The sequence below is a fragment of the Gavia stellata genome, chromosome 3 (genome assembly GCF_030936135.1).
Source record: "Gavia stellata isolate bGavSte3 chromosome 3, bGavSte3.hap2, whole genome shotgun sequence".
In the NCBI taxonomy this organism is placed as follows: domain Eukaryota; kingdom Metazoa; phylum Chordata; class Aves; order Gaviiformes; family Gaviidae; genus Gavia; species Gavia stellata.
In genome coordinates, this window is record NC_082596.1 from 82,117,071 (window position 1) to 82,130,882 (window position 13,812).

A 13,812-nucleotide genomic window follows, 5' to 3' on the forward strand; every position below is an offset into this window, starting at 1 on the left:
GACGTGATATATTTCCTTTGGGCTACTGCAGCAGACAGCTGCTGCAGGGACTGTAGCAGGTAGCTTCTGCACATGCTCTTCAGCATCAAGCTTTCAGTCTGACAATCAAGACCAGTCAGCCTAAAGATTTTTCATGGTTTTGATTTTTAAAAAAAAAAAAAAAAAAGCCTCATCTTATACAAATAATATTATGTAGGCTGAATGTGGAAGGTCCAATTACTTCTTTTTTTTTTTCCCCCCCTTACTTTTCTAGAATGAGATAATTCTGCAAGTGTTTGTGGCTTGCTGGGATGGGACAGAATTTAGACGCTGTCCATGTTATGCCTGTTGTGGACCCACCCATCTTTTATTTTAAAAAAAAAGGTGAAAAAAAAGGAAAGCTGCTATAATAATCATGAAACTAGGATCGTCCTTCTCAAACAGTCTTGCAGTGTTTCACAGAACATTCACTGGAAATATTTTATAGTCTACAGCTGACCCCTGGTACGTACTCCTGGTGTTTAAGTGGCGTTGCAGAGAAGCCCAGGAACTCCTGCCCCGGAGCGCAGCCCCGGCCTAGGGATGAAGGGTGGGTGTCTGGCGGCAGAGGTGTCACTGCAGGCCAGGGGAGAGCAAGGGGGGACAGCCCGGTTTCACCCATTTCCCAGCTGGTGGCACTTGGAGACCTTCCTTTCCAAGTCACAGCGAAGGGATCTGCTGACTTGTCACTTCACCTTGGTGCTCCAGCAAGTGCAACACGCATTTATGATACATAAACACCAACCATACTTAATAAATATAGTGTGACCAAAATGCTTTTCCATCTGATCTAGTGATCTCGAAAGATCATGCTTCAAGAGAATCAGCTTACCTTTATAGATTCATGTGAAGGGATACATTAGTTAAAAGTAATAGAGCATAGGCAGATGAAAGACATTTCGAAGATATGCAAAACACTGTGAAATGAAGTGGTAAGAGACTTGAGATTTTTTTTTTTCTTTAACTTTTTTATCTTTTTGAATATCAAATAGTTCATCTGTTTATATCTTGAATAAGAATTTGCTAATAGGGGTTGAAATTTGTAGCAAGCCCTGTCTTATGTTTCTGAAGTATCTGGTTTTGTTTATGTATTCATCCAAACCTTCAGCTACGTATTGACACATTCAAGTCTTCACAGCCCGACTTATTTCTAGAAGAATGAGAGGCTTAGCTGAGACATGCTGTGTGATTCTGAGCAGTGTTTCTAGGGTAGCATACTCTCTTTACACAAACATGAAGCTATAAAGCATCAAGAATAATGTATGTTGAGAAAGGGTGAGGTTGGATTCTCAAATTGTCCAAGAGGAAATCAAAAAAACTTTAAAAATGTGTAACTCTTATTAGTTTCCAACCACATTTGCAGGTATGGAGAGTATATTTTATTTTTACTGCCTTTATTATATAGGGCAAAAAATAGTTCTAGCTATAGATGTTTTATAAAGATTTAAAGTGCTTAGAAAAACAGAATAAACATGATAATAATCCTCTGTTACTGCCTATACTGTTCCTTAATTGCTGAGATGACAAAACCAGTTCCTAGCTGAGAGGAATGTATTCGGTATAAAACACTGCATCCATAGACTAATGGATGTAACTATAACAGGCACTATCTTTAGAGGTGGAGCACTTGCTGGACTGCTAGTCTCTTCATGATTCTGAATGTTCTCTGCATCATAAGGGTGGGGGTTTTTTAGCATGAAAGGTTAAGAGAAATAATAAATTACATTGAGCAAGGAAGATGTACAGTCTGCAGGTTTATGGGCCATGAGAAAACAGTGGCCGTTTCACTCAAACTCTTCCTAGAGCCCCCTTCTTTGAGTGGGTTGTTGTGGTTTTTTTTCTTTTTAAGTATTGTGTAACATTTTGGCCTTTGTTTTACAGCAGATCTGGGTGTTTTGCTGAAAGGGTGGTTCTGCAAAGCTGAAAGGAACCGCTTGGGTGAGAGCCTGCGTCTTGCCACTTCTCTGGCAGGTTCGTCTCTTGTTGCCAAAGTTTGTTTTCTGTGCCAAGGTGTAATGAACTGTATCGAGAGAGCACTTGCATTTTGGAGGACTGTGTTCCTTTCAGCAAGCCAGCAAGCAGGAGTTAACAGCAGTTTCTGTTCCCTCACCTGAGCTTGTCTTTTGAATTTATATTGTTGAGTAGGACAGAAGAACCAATAACAAAATTTCTTCTCTGGGGTCATCATTGAGCTGCTTGGCTAATAGGGTGAAAAGAAAGAGGGAAGGGGATTTTTACAACTGAAACAACAAGAAAAAACCCAAACTTCACGGAGTTAACACTTTATTTCCCTTGCATGAAATAGCACTTGCACAGTGGCAGGCCATGGCTCCTGCTGTGTGTCTCGGACTCTTGTCTTCCATTCAGGCCCCCTAAGAAAGTCCCCAGAAAACACCCAGCTGGAGCATCACGGGCCTCCTGCACCTCCTGCAGGTATTACCACTGGGGGCTGGCACACCGTGCTTATATACTAGCTTTTGGTATCTAATATTAATGTTACTTTTAGACTATGAGTGGTTCCATGGTGTTCATTTACTGGTGAGCCCTCTGTAGAGCTCTCTCCTCGCTCAGATGTGCTGGATTTTGTCTCATCAAACCATGCTACAAACAAGAAACATCTTTAATTAACTGGAATAACTGAGGGCCTTTTTAAAGGTAGTAGGTGATTGGAAACATTATTTAAAAAAAAAAGTAAGTTAAGTTGGAGCAATGCTTAGGGCTGTTTAAAGCAAATCTGTGATGGCTTCCACAATCACCTGGTTTGTAAGACACCCAGATGAGATGTGCAGGTGTTACTAAATCCCCCCATCACCCCACCCCATGGATGCTCCATTCTGATGTGTCCGCCTTCCCAGTGAGAAGACGGAAAACAGCAACAGAGGTCTATGCTCATGGAAAATTCAAAGGAAACAATGGCGTGAAATTTCCTTTGCGGAACTAAGATAAAAGGTGTAAGAGCTGTGGTTGTGAAGGTGATCCTGTTGCACCATGGGGGCTACGTTGTCATTGGTGGGGCTTGCCACTGAAACATCTGGTTCTTCAAAGAAATGCTCAACTGGATGATGTGTGAATTAACTACCCGCTTGTGGTAGGTGGGCTTGGCATGGAGCAATCCGTTTTGGCTGTAGGTTTGGGAGCGCTGGCTCCAGCTGCTGGGAAAACGCTCCTCTGCTCATGAGGCAGGGGAAGATGCTGCACCCTTTAAATCACCTAGAGGAAGAAGGCTCGCTTTTTCACAGCTACAGAACCGCCTGTGTAGAAAGTCAATTACTGCTGGACTTTCTTCTGGGTAGTATCTTCCTCAGCAGCCACTCGTAGGCTTCAGTTTTCCTCCCTGCAGGTGTCTCTGCTGTGTCGCAGGGACTGGGAGAGCATTTGCCGTGGTCGTCTGACCCCTCCCTCAGAAGTGCTGTTTCAGCCAAAAGGTTACAATAGTGCTTTTGCTCTCTTTGTGTCGTATGTCTCTTAGTTTTGGGATTCTTCGCCTCTCTGTGGTAACAAGCCCTTTTCTGTTCCTCGGCGCAGAGCAGATCTTCCTCCAGCAGTAGGTACGTTATAAACCTCCAGCAGAGCCGTGTTTTCCCACCCCTTCCTCCCCTCCTTTATTATTGATTATTAGACACAAAAGCAAATGCTGTGCAGTACCCTCTGCGAGCGGGAGGGTTTCTGTCTGTGGTTGAGGACTCTCTTGTCTGAGGTCTATGTGTGCCCTTTGGGGAAATAAACTGGATTATATTTCAGTATACCTCATCGAGGGAAACTCTAATTGTCCTCATTACTGATGGAGAAACAGTCAGAGGAGGGTCTGCTGATGGGGAAGGAGGGGGGAGGGAGGGGAGAGAGAGGAGGCTTTCAAGACTGCAAGCAAAGAAGGTGAATTAATAATGCTATTTGCCATTACACTGCATGTCTGTCTTTTACCTGCTTACAATCTGACCCTTTCTTGCTTAGGGAGAGAGAAATAAAGCCTACGTGGTCCCTGAAAGAGAAAGCTTAGTCTGAGAAAGTCAAGCTCACCGCGTGTGACTCTGTACTTTTTGGCCTTGCTCAATCTGCTCAAAATGAAGCAGTGTGGCAGTAATCCTCATTCCTGTTTTCAGACAGGCTCCGGCCTTCCGGGCCATGGGGATGTTGGCTCACTTGCCCCTGCCCTCATGAGCGGGTGCGGTGGACTGGCAAGCAAAAGGCAGTATCTTTTTCTGAGCCCTATCCGAGCCCCTTTTTTTTTCTTTTCTTTTTTTTTTTTGTCATGGCCTCCTGCCAGGCCAGCACTCTCGTCAGGGAGAGCTGGACAGGGTCAGGCCATGCTCTTTGCAAGCGGCCGTGGGAAGGCAGTGGCGGGTGCCAGCAGCTAACGAGTGTGCGCCCGGGAGAGGCTAAAGGAGTTATCATTTGCTGATTTAGATGCCCTAATTATGTTCTCGGCCTCACTCGGCATTCCTGGTCTGGGGTAGGAATGTGACCAGACATGGGCCGATCTTTTCTCCAGCCGCGGGGACAGCAGTATGTGGCTGGAGAGTGGGAAGCCGGGGCTGGACATTGCGAAAGCCACGGCCGGTTCAGGGGTCTCCGAAGGCGCCCTGCCCTGCCCCGCTCTGAGGGCCGGGAGAAAGAGAGTTGCTGTTCCCAGCCCTGTCACAGGGAATATGGGGCACACCCTGCGGAGGCTGGGGGAATGCTGGCCCCTGCACCCCAGGGGGATGTGGCCGGAGATGCCGGGGGGGCTGAGAGGGTGCTCGGGGAGCCCCAGGGAGAGGAGAGAGACAGGGTGGGCAGGAATTGAAGGGCTGACAAGGCGTGGAGGACCCTAAGAGAGGCCAGGCTTTAGGGGTATAGGATGCTGGAGATTGAGGGCTGCCTAAAATTGAAAACAGTATGTGAGGTGGTCGTTTGTGGGCTGGAGAAGTTGGACTTCTCTCCGAGAGCATCATCTGAATCGGCTGCGGGCCGGCGTGAGGAGAGCTGAGGCAGCAGAGTCCCGGGTGCGTCAGTCACAGGTATGAGCAAAGCCCATCGTACCTCTCCAAGACATTTTTAAAAACAGCGGCTGCTCAAGTAGCACATCAGGAGAGACATTTAAGGCTGTGGTCCCATAGACAGCCTTCCCGCTGGCTCTGGGTGGCTCAGATTCAGTCATTCGGGAGTACCCAAGGGACACGTCATTCAAAATCAAACACTAAACATTTTTGGTTAAGGAATGTTTTCACAGTTTCGTAAGAACAGCTTTGGTGGCTTGCCAGATGGATGGATGAAGCATCTTCTCATGACATTTGAGTTTGTCCTGGCCTGATGAGAATAATGCTCTCCTTTTAAGTACTAAGTGTCTATTTAACAGGAATGATAAAATTTTTAGATTTGGTATGGATAAAGTATTCTGACCATAGTATTTCCATATCAACAACAGTTGGAGGCTTTGTAGAAATAAAGAGTTTGTCTTGCATCGTTTTACGGATACCCTTGGATTTCATTAACTTCAAGTTAAGACCTTGCAGTTGGCAGCATCAGGCTCGTAATTCAAAACCAATTTGCGTGTTGGATTAATTTCTCACCAGGAGGTATATTTTGCTTGTTCCAAATGAGAAGAACACTTTAGGCCATGTCAGATTATCAAAATTAATAAAACAGAAGTAATCAGAATCATGAATCATATGCAAACTGTTAGAACTTTACTTAAAGTAATTAGAATATGAAAGCTATTGGACAATATTGGAGCACAGATCCCCCCCAAAGAAAGCATAGACCATCTTTTTAACAATGCAAAAACATACATCTCTGTTAAATACATAAACAGCACTCAATTTTAATGCAACATGTACTTTTATACTTTTGACCTTAGCAGTCATTTAAAAATGTACAAAGTTTTTACCTTTATTGGGTTTTTTAGAATTTAAAGAAAACCCACATGTTTAAAGCAAAATGGTCACTAAAAAACCAAACTGGTAGCTTTATCACATGTACAAATTACAGAGAGCAATGTTTATTTTGAGAGAAATCAACTGGAATTCTACAAGTATGACAGAAGATGATGCATGAGGTAACATTTCATTTAAAATCTAGGATCCCTGTACTGTAGTCCCAAACGGTGCTCTGGCTTGACACCTACAGTCCTTGCAAAATTGACTTGTTTAAGTAGTCAAGGATGGCTATTAGGCACACTGCTTTGCATAAAGTCAGCTTTATCCTGAAAGAAAGAATCTGAATCTGATACTGAAAGATATTCTGAAAGAAATGAAAAACAAGTGATACCTCTCAGGTGAAATATGCATTTGCCTAGTTCTCAGATATACCTTCAAATTACAGAAATGAACTGAAAAAATGGGGCTTTTTCTCTACAGAAAGGGTTTTAGAGACTTGACCTTAATCCCAATGCAAACGCAGCATTCCCTAAAGGGTGGCCGGCTACTGCTCTTGCCTCTTTCAGTGTTGCAAGTCTGCTGAGAACAAAGCAAGACATTGTCCTGCAGAATACTCCGTGGTCAGAGGGTTGGGTGGGGAAAAGACAGGGCCCCCCAAGCATCGCCCCCATCCCTTTCCTGAGCAAGAGTCTTCAGACTTTGTGCTGCCCTATTTTAGGATGCTGCTTCCAGACACTACTCCCTGCACCCAATTTTAAAGTTATTTCCATGAAACTAAAAACAAGTCAATTTTAGAGAACCCAAAGGCACAATTAGAACATGCAAATACGAATTCAGTATTTATAGGCATTTCTGTGGCACTGTTCCCTGTAGTATCCAAGCATCTTTCACCAGCATTAGTGAATTTTATCCTTATAGCACCTCTCTGAGATTGGAGAACCTGCTATCCTTGTAGTATTACTCTACAAATGGTACAGTCTGACCTTGCACAATGTGGTTAAAGCTATCTTGAACTTCTTTTCAGAAACTGCATATCCTTTGAGAGACTTTCTGGGGGTTACCCCTACACAATTTCGTTCTCCTCCATGATGATTTCCTGCTGTGAAGACAAAATAGTCCTCGTCTTCTGCTCTGCTCTTTAGGTTTTGCTCAACCTTTGTAGTTTCTTTCTAGACTGAGCTTGTGGCTGGTCCTGCTCAAGTACGCAGATGGAGAGAGCAGGATGTGTAAGCTTGCTTCTTTCTCTGTTGCAAAAGGTGGGGCAAAGTTTGCTATCTTTTGTACTCCTAGCACTAAAAAGTTTGGGTTTATCTAGTAACTAGTATCTAGTAACACTGCTTGATAACTTTTAAAGGTCAGTGAACCTTTCACTAAAGATGATAAATGAAGGGGTCACGGTTCTCTCTGCCCACCAGTATGGTCCTCGCAGGGTAACGCAGTGCAGGGTGCTTGCAAAAGACAATTCAATTCATTCATTTGTGGCCATCTCTCCCTCTCTCTCCACATACACACACACTCCCTCCTCCACGCTCACTTGCTCATGTGTGCTCCTCAGGCATGCCCAGAAGCTTTCTGTCTGATACAGATGAAGCAAGGCTTTCTCAAAGCTTGGGAATGCGGCTAGGCTGTGCTGCCTGAGCACCATTAAACACATTTCGGCCAATCCACCCCGCAGAGTCGAGTCCTTGGGCTCCAGTTTGGATTTCTGTGGCTTGTGGTAGTAACATGCTCTGCCAGCGTCACAGAACAAATAATACAAGCAGCACAAGGGGCTCTGAAACTCCCAAGTTCAAGTCCACCAGCAACAAGCAATGTCTATTTCTTTCTCCTCCTCCGAACAGCCACCTCTGGGGACGATCACTGCCACCAGCTCACACCCAGCGGTTGACTGACAAACCATCAAACTGCGTCCGTCTAAAGGAGCTCTGTGCTTCCTGCCTCAAGCCATCCTCCCTCTTAGCAGATGAGCTCTGGGGTCCTCCAGCCGTGCTTGTGTCTCTTACCACAAGCCCTCCATAGGCTCCTGGCTTCAAGAAACAAAGGCGGAGGCAGCAACACCAAAAGCTGGTCTAAAATAACGGAGCAGTGAGAGCAATGTTCTCAAAAATCAAAACCTGACCTGACCTAAGCTTGATTGCCTTTATGATGGTGGTGGGGGTTTCTGCCCGGTTTAAAAACACAGGTTGAATTTCGCATCATCTTGTGCGTTTGCTTTTTTAAAATATACAAGATATTGCAGGTAGATTTTTATTAAACCTAAAGTGAGTGAAATGCACTTTGAACTACGTTATTTAAAGAGTGATGAGATTTATTTTAAAAAGCTTGTTGATGGTAATAAGTAAGGGTATGTCATCCACATTTGTTAGTACTGCTTTGGAGAGCGAACGACAAAGTTGAGCAAAGCATGTTAGTTCCAGGCTCTGCTGTTTTCTGTATGTGTACATACACTTTATTGTGCACCCAGGCAGTATTCTCATTAAAAAATAATGCAATTAAAATTATTTTTTTCAGTTCTGCAATTTTTGCTTTGCTTTTCTGTTGTGTTTTTGCTGAATTGTGGATAAAGCTGTTGTTCCAATTTAAAAATACATCCTTTCCTAAGAGTGGATTTATATGCTGTCATTTGTAGATAGGCCAAGCTGCTTTATTATGTAAATGCAAGTATTTACTTTGCATTACCTTGATTACAAAGGGGAGTTACCAGAAAGGGTAGGGTTTTTTTTTTTTAAATGATGAATGATGCACATGAAGCGAGATGGGAGGAAGCGGGTAATAGATGCGATTGCTTGCTGATTTCAGGTGTTTTTGCTTAGAGAGTTAATTGAAAACGTGCAGTACCATACTCAAATACTTCATCTGCAGATACAATAGCTTATTTTTGTTTTGCCCTCCTTGTGGGCTCCCAGAGGGTGGCAGGGTACTTTACAGCTGGTTCTGCAATATGAAAGTTTTGTCATCAGCAAAAGAATCTGTGCAGCTCAGATTCTTGCTCCGGTATCTACACTGTAGAGCCCTAGTAGGCACTGTCTCTCAACCCTGAACTGAAAGCCTAAAAAAGGCAAGCAGTCTCAAGTCCCTTAAGACAAAAGGATCTCTCTAGGTTCCTGATTGAATCAGAGAACAATTTAGGTCAGAAGGAGACGGCAGGCAGTCATGTTATCTAGCCCCCCTGACTCAAAGCAGGGCCACCTTAGACATTGGATCAGGCTGCTCATGTCCAGCTGAATTTTAAACTTAATGTATTGTTCCTGTTCATCAGGCTCTCCAACTCATTAGGTTATACATTTAGTTGTGAAATATATGTGTTTCCCAGTGCCTCAAACTATTCTGTGCTGCTCTGGGCATGCAGTGCTAACTTTGCTGGAAAATTTTGAGTTGTGGTCTTACGGATCATCAGAAAGTCAAAAAGTGGCTGAAGCTAAGTAATGAACTTGAATTAATTCTTTTAATTCTTGATTTTAAATAAAGATACCCCCTAATCCTTTCTAATTCTTGACTCTCTTTTTCAGCTTAGCAAATGAAAAGTAAAAAACAGTCCATCAAAGAAAAGTTTTGTTGTAAGCTACTTTTTAATCATGGCATTACTTGACATTCAGTCAGTGTGATGATTACATTTTCCTTCTCAAAATGCCAACAGACAAAATAAGCCTAGCAGGAGCCTTCAGAAGAAAATAAGGAAACATCTGAAGATGCTGAACTAGGAATGACAAAAAATAATGATGAGGTAAAACTAAAAAAATTATTTGAGCAGTGACAAGGCTTTGGAAAACTTTCCCTTCAGGGTTAAAAAGACAAAAGAGCACCTGAAAATATACCACAATTCTTTTGTTTTACTGAAATAGAGTGGATATCTTGATTATGAAATGCCGAGACTGAAGCTCACTCTCTAATCGTACAATTAACTTGCACAAGCTGCAGCCAAAATGCCGTTCTGCGTGAGTACGCGCTCCAAGCCGAGCTTAAAGCTTGGTCTCTCTGCCCCCGTATTTTGTCTTTGGCCTTTTTGTTCAGAAGGTGCCAATTACTGAGAAGTCTGGCGACAGTTTTGCTGAGGAGTGCATCTACGGACCGACAATTGAACTTGGCTCTCCAAAGCAAATCTAGGCGAGCTGTCCAGACCCGAGCGGAGAGCCAGGGCCCCCCCGGCGCCCCGCTCCCTCCCGACGCTCTGCAGTGCTGCTGCAGGTAGCGACCACGCTTGGACCAAGTTTGCTGCTAAGCTGACAATTCTGCCTCGTTTCATGATGCTGTCAGGCTGCAACTGAATACAGTGTATTGCAGGGTGCAGAATAAATTTAGAGCTCTTTCTTTGCCACGAGCCTCCACAGCCTGCTCTGCACCACAGCCCCCCCCGCCACTGCAGGAGCTTGCTCCCTTAAAAAAGTACCGCGTTCTGCACTTGAATTCTAGTAAAAAAGCAAACATGAACATTTTATGGTTAAGCTAGTATTTGGGAAATGCCAATTTGATACCAAAATTGTGATAATTTTGTCTTTTGTTTAAATAATGTTTATGTGACATTTCCCCAATGCAGTCCTGCCAGTTACTCAGCAAGCTATGTAGTGCCTCCTCTCCACGTTGTAAAACCTGCATGCCGGTTTACTTTTGCTTGAATACTCTTCTAAGATGTTTCATACTCCTCTCTTAGATGGCTCCTCCACTCAGAAACCAAAATACCTAGAAGTGGTGTCTTATGGACCCATTGCTCCCCACCCTTCAGTCCCTCTCCAGGGCAGCTGAAAGGGAAATGGCAGCCATAGCTCTGGTGTTTTCTGCCCTCTGATTCACTCATCTCCATGCCATGCTGTTGTCTTTAGGATGGATATGCAATACCCATAAGCTTTTCAACATTTTCCCTTTATTCCCTATTCCAGCTTACTGATCTAAATCATGCTTTAGCTTTCTGGTATAAGGTCTGCTGAAAGGGTGTTTCATTTACTCTTTTATGTAGCTTTAAATTGCATTTTTTTTTAAAATAGCTTAGTATTAGTCCCACATTAAGGTCACGTTTAGGCTTGAATCCTTGTTCCAATGAACTATATACAGGCCAAAATAAAAATGTCTGTGCAACACTCTCCTACACACACCCATATGCATATACATATACATGGCTTTCCAATACACTAATGGCTACTGCAACTACGCTCAGATAACACCCAGCTGCACGCAAACCTGTGCTGATCATGCCACAACCACAAAATCTCAGTGAGAGACGGAGCCGATACTGCTTCCTCGCCGTACCCTGCACTGTCCTGCATTTTGCCGAGGATGCCGGCGGTGGGGCCGGGATGCTGGAGCTGCAGGAGGCCCCGTCCCCATTGCCACTTTGCAGTGCAATGCAAAACTACGCCCAGCAACTCTGAGCACCGGGACCTGAAAGCATCCTTTCTCCCTTCTTTTTGAGTGCGAGACGCCATCCCAGAAAAGAAGGCGCTCTTGCCTTCAAAAGGTTTCTGTTCATGCATCGTGGCCTGCCCTGAATCGGCTGCATTCATCAGCTCGCCCTCCGTCTCGGGCTGCTCCTTCTCTGGCTGCAGATTCGGCAAAACACCGAGCAAGAGCCAGATATAAATCTCTCCCGCTCAAAGGAAATATTTAGCAGCAAAATGAGTAGAAAACAAAAGACTTCTCTGTTACTCACCCAATCCTCTCACTCAGGGTGGCTCTATCTAACAAGCAGGCAACGGAGCGCTCCTGCCTGGAACGGTTGTGCGAGGGGGACGGGGAGCAGGGCTGCCCCACGCCTGGGAACCCGCTGCTGTGCCCGAATGGCCTCAAGCACTGGCTGGGAAACGCAGAGCCTTTTCCATCAAGTCCACTGCTTGGTAAGCGTGAGAGGGCTGCTTAGGGCAGCGAGGGAAAAAAAACCCAACGTTTCCTGTTAAGTCTGCAAAAGGAAAACTCAAGTCAAGTTAAGACAATTGTTGTGTACGTATTAAAAGCCAAGGAACATTAATCCGCAGCTTATTGGTGTTCTGCTCTTATTTCCCGCTGTGTGAGGTCTTCTCCCATATTCTGAAAGGTAAGGTGTAGGACGCAAATCAACTTTGTTCCTCTTTTTATTGTAATTTCAATTGTATAATTCAGTAATTTTCAAGAAAGTCTGGAAAGGCCAAACCTCCACATGAATTCACCGAGATGACTGCACTCTGCCTCTCTGAAGCAGAAACCTAACAGGTTCCTCTTGGAAAATATTTATCAGAGAGACAGACAGCAGTTTCATAAGCAATAACACAAAAGAGACAGCTAAGCCATTTTACTAGAACTCAGGGAAGTCCTTTTGGGAAGGAAGAGGTGCAGGACAGGACGTGCACCAGCATCTGCCTGACAGAGACACTGGAACCAGTAACACTGACTGGGGCTTCAGCCGAGGAGGACGGCTGCCCGCTCGCTGCCTGCAACCCATCAGACCAGCTGCTTCACCAGCCCAGCTGAATTTGCCACCGACCGTGAGCTGGAGCAGTGAGGTTTCAGATGGTCGCTGAAGCTCCTGACGTTACCCAGAAGCAGACCCAGAGGCTGCCGGGGACAGACCGTTCCTCGGCCACGCGCCTTCCTGCTGAGCACCCTGCCTGCCCACACAGCAAGTACTTGGGCCAGCACGAGGGGCTGGTTTGGACTCGCTCATTGCAAAACGTCAGCGCATTTTGTTAATCCAGCAGAGCAATGTAAAGAACTACGCGACCCGCAGGAAGTGGAAAGAGATGCAATGCATGCGTCTTTATGTCACTGCTTGAGTTCTTGCCCAAATCCCACCACTCCTGCGCTCATTCGGTATCTTGCAAAGTAAAGGAATATTAAGTAGTACCCACACAACTGAAAATTTACCTTTTACAATTCCATTAGTTTAGTTCTGTATGACCAATAATTCAGTTTTTGATACTTGTTCATCTTCTATCTAAAGCAAAAGCTTCAGTGTTTCACTTAATTTGCTTTCAAATTTTTACTTTTTGGTGCAATTATTACCTTGAAACCTACATCGGTAATGCTCAAAGTTCTTCAGAAATACTGCCATTTGAATTAGTCATGTACCAAAAGAAATATTACACAAAAATATTTTCTTGCTTTATCTTTACAGTTCCTGAAAAATCTGCATCTTGTGGACTTGGATACAAAGGTACTGGAGAAACCAAAACCACATGAATAGAGAAGACCTGAAATGGCCACTGTGATCTGTAACAGTCTATATATGTTATATACATATGACTGTTTGAAAGCCTGTATTCATGAATGTGTACAGCCTACATACTGCACAAAGTTAGTTTGTCTGAGGGTTTTTTTTTTAAATCTTTTTTTTTAAACTACTGTCAGAAACAAGAACAACTTTGTGATGACACAGAAAATGTGTGGTTGCTGGATTTAGTCTTACCCTCCTAGCACCACTGCTCATTAACCATGAACTGATTTTGCAAATCTGTCATTCAACACAATAATTTGTACATTTTTTCTTATTGCATTTGTACATGTAACAAATTGGTACAAATGTTTACAATAAAATGTAAAGTTCATTGATACAACGCCTTTCATGATGGCCATAACTGGATACTAGCCAACTCTGTAGTTTTTTAGAGGCATTTTTAGCTGAACTTGGAAAAATAGGAAATGTATTGTAGCTTAAAATAAATGTACATAGTATACAATATATATATTTATACACGTGTATATCTACATACACATATATTGATATAACATTTAAAGTAATGTTTAGATTTGATCAGTTCTCTGAGTGCTGGGACTACCTGGCAAATAAATCTAGAAATGGAATTTGTCCACAATTAAATACTCATTTCCACAACTTAGAAAAATATACTTTTACTAAATAAGGTTTAAATTAACTGACTTACGGACATAGCATGGAGGATAACGGTTTCCAGACTCTGGCATGATTAAATCTGAAAGAACCCAAGCTTCTACAAACCGGTAACGAACGCTGCCACAC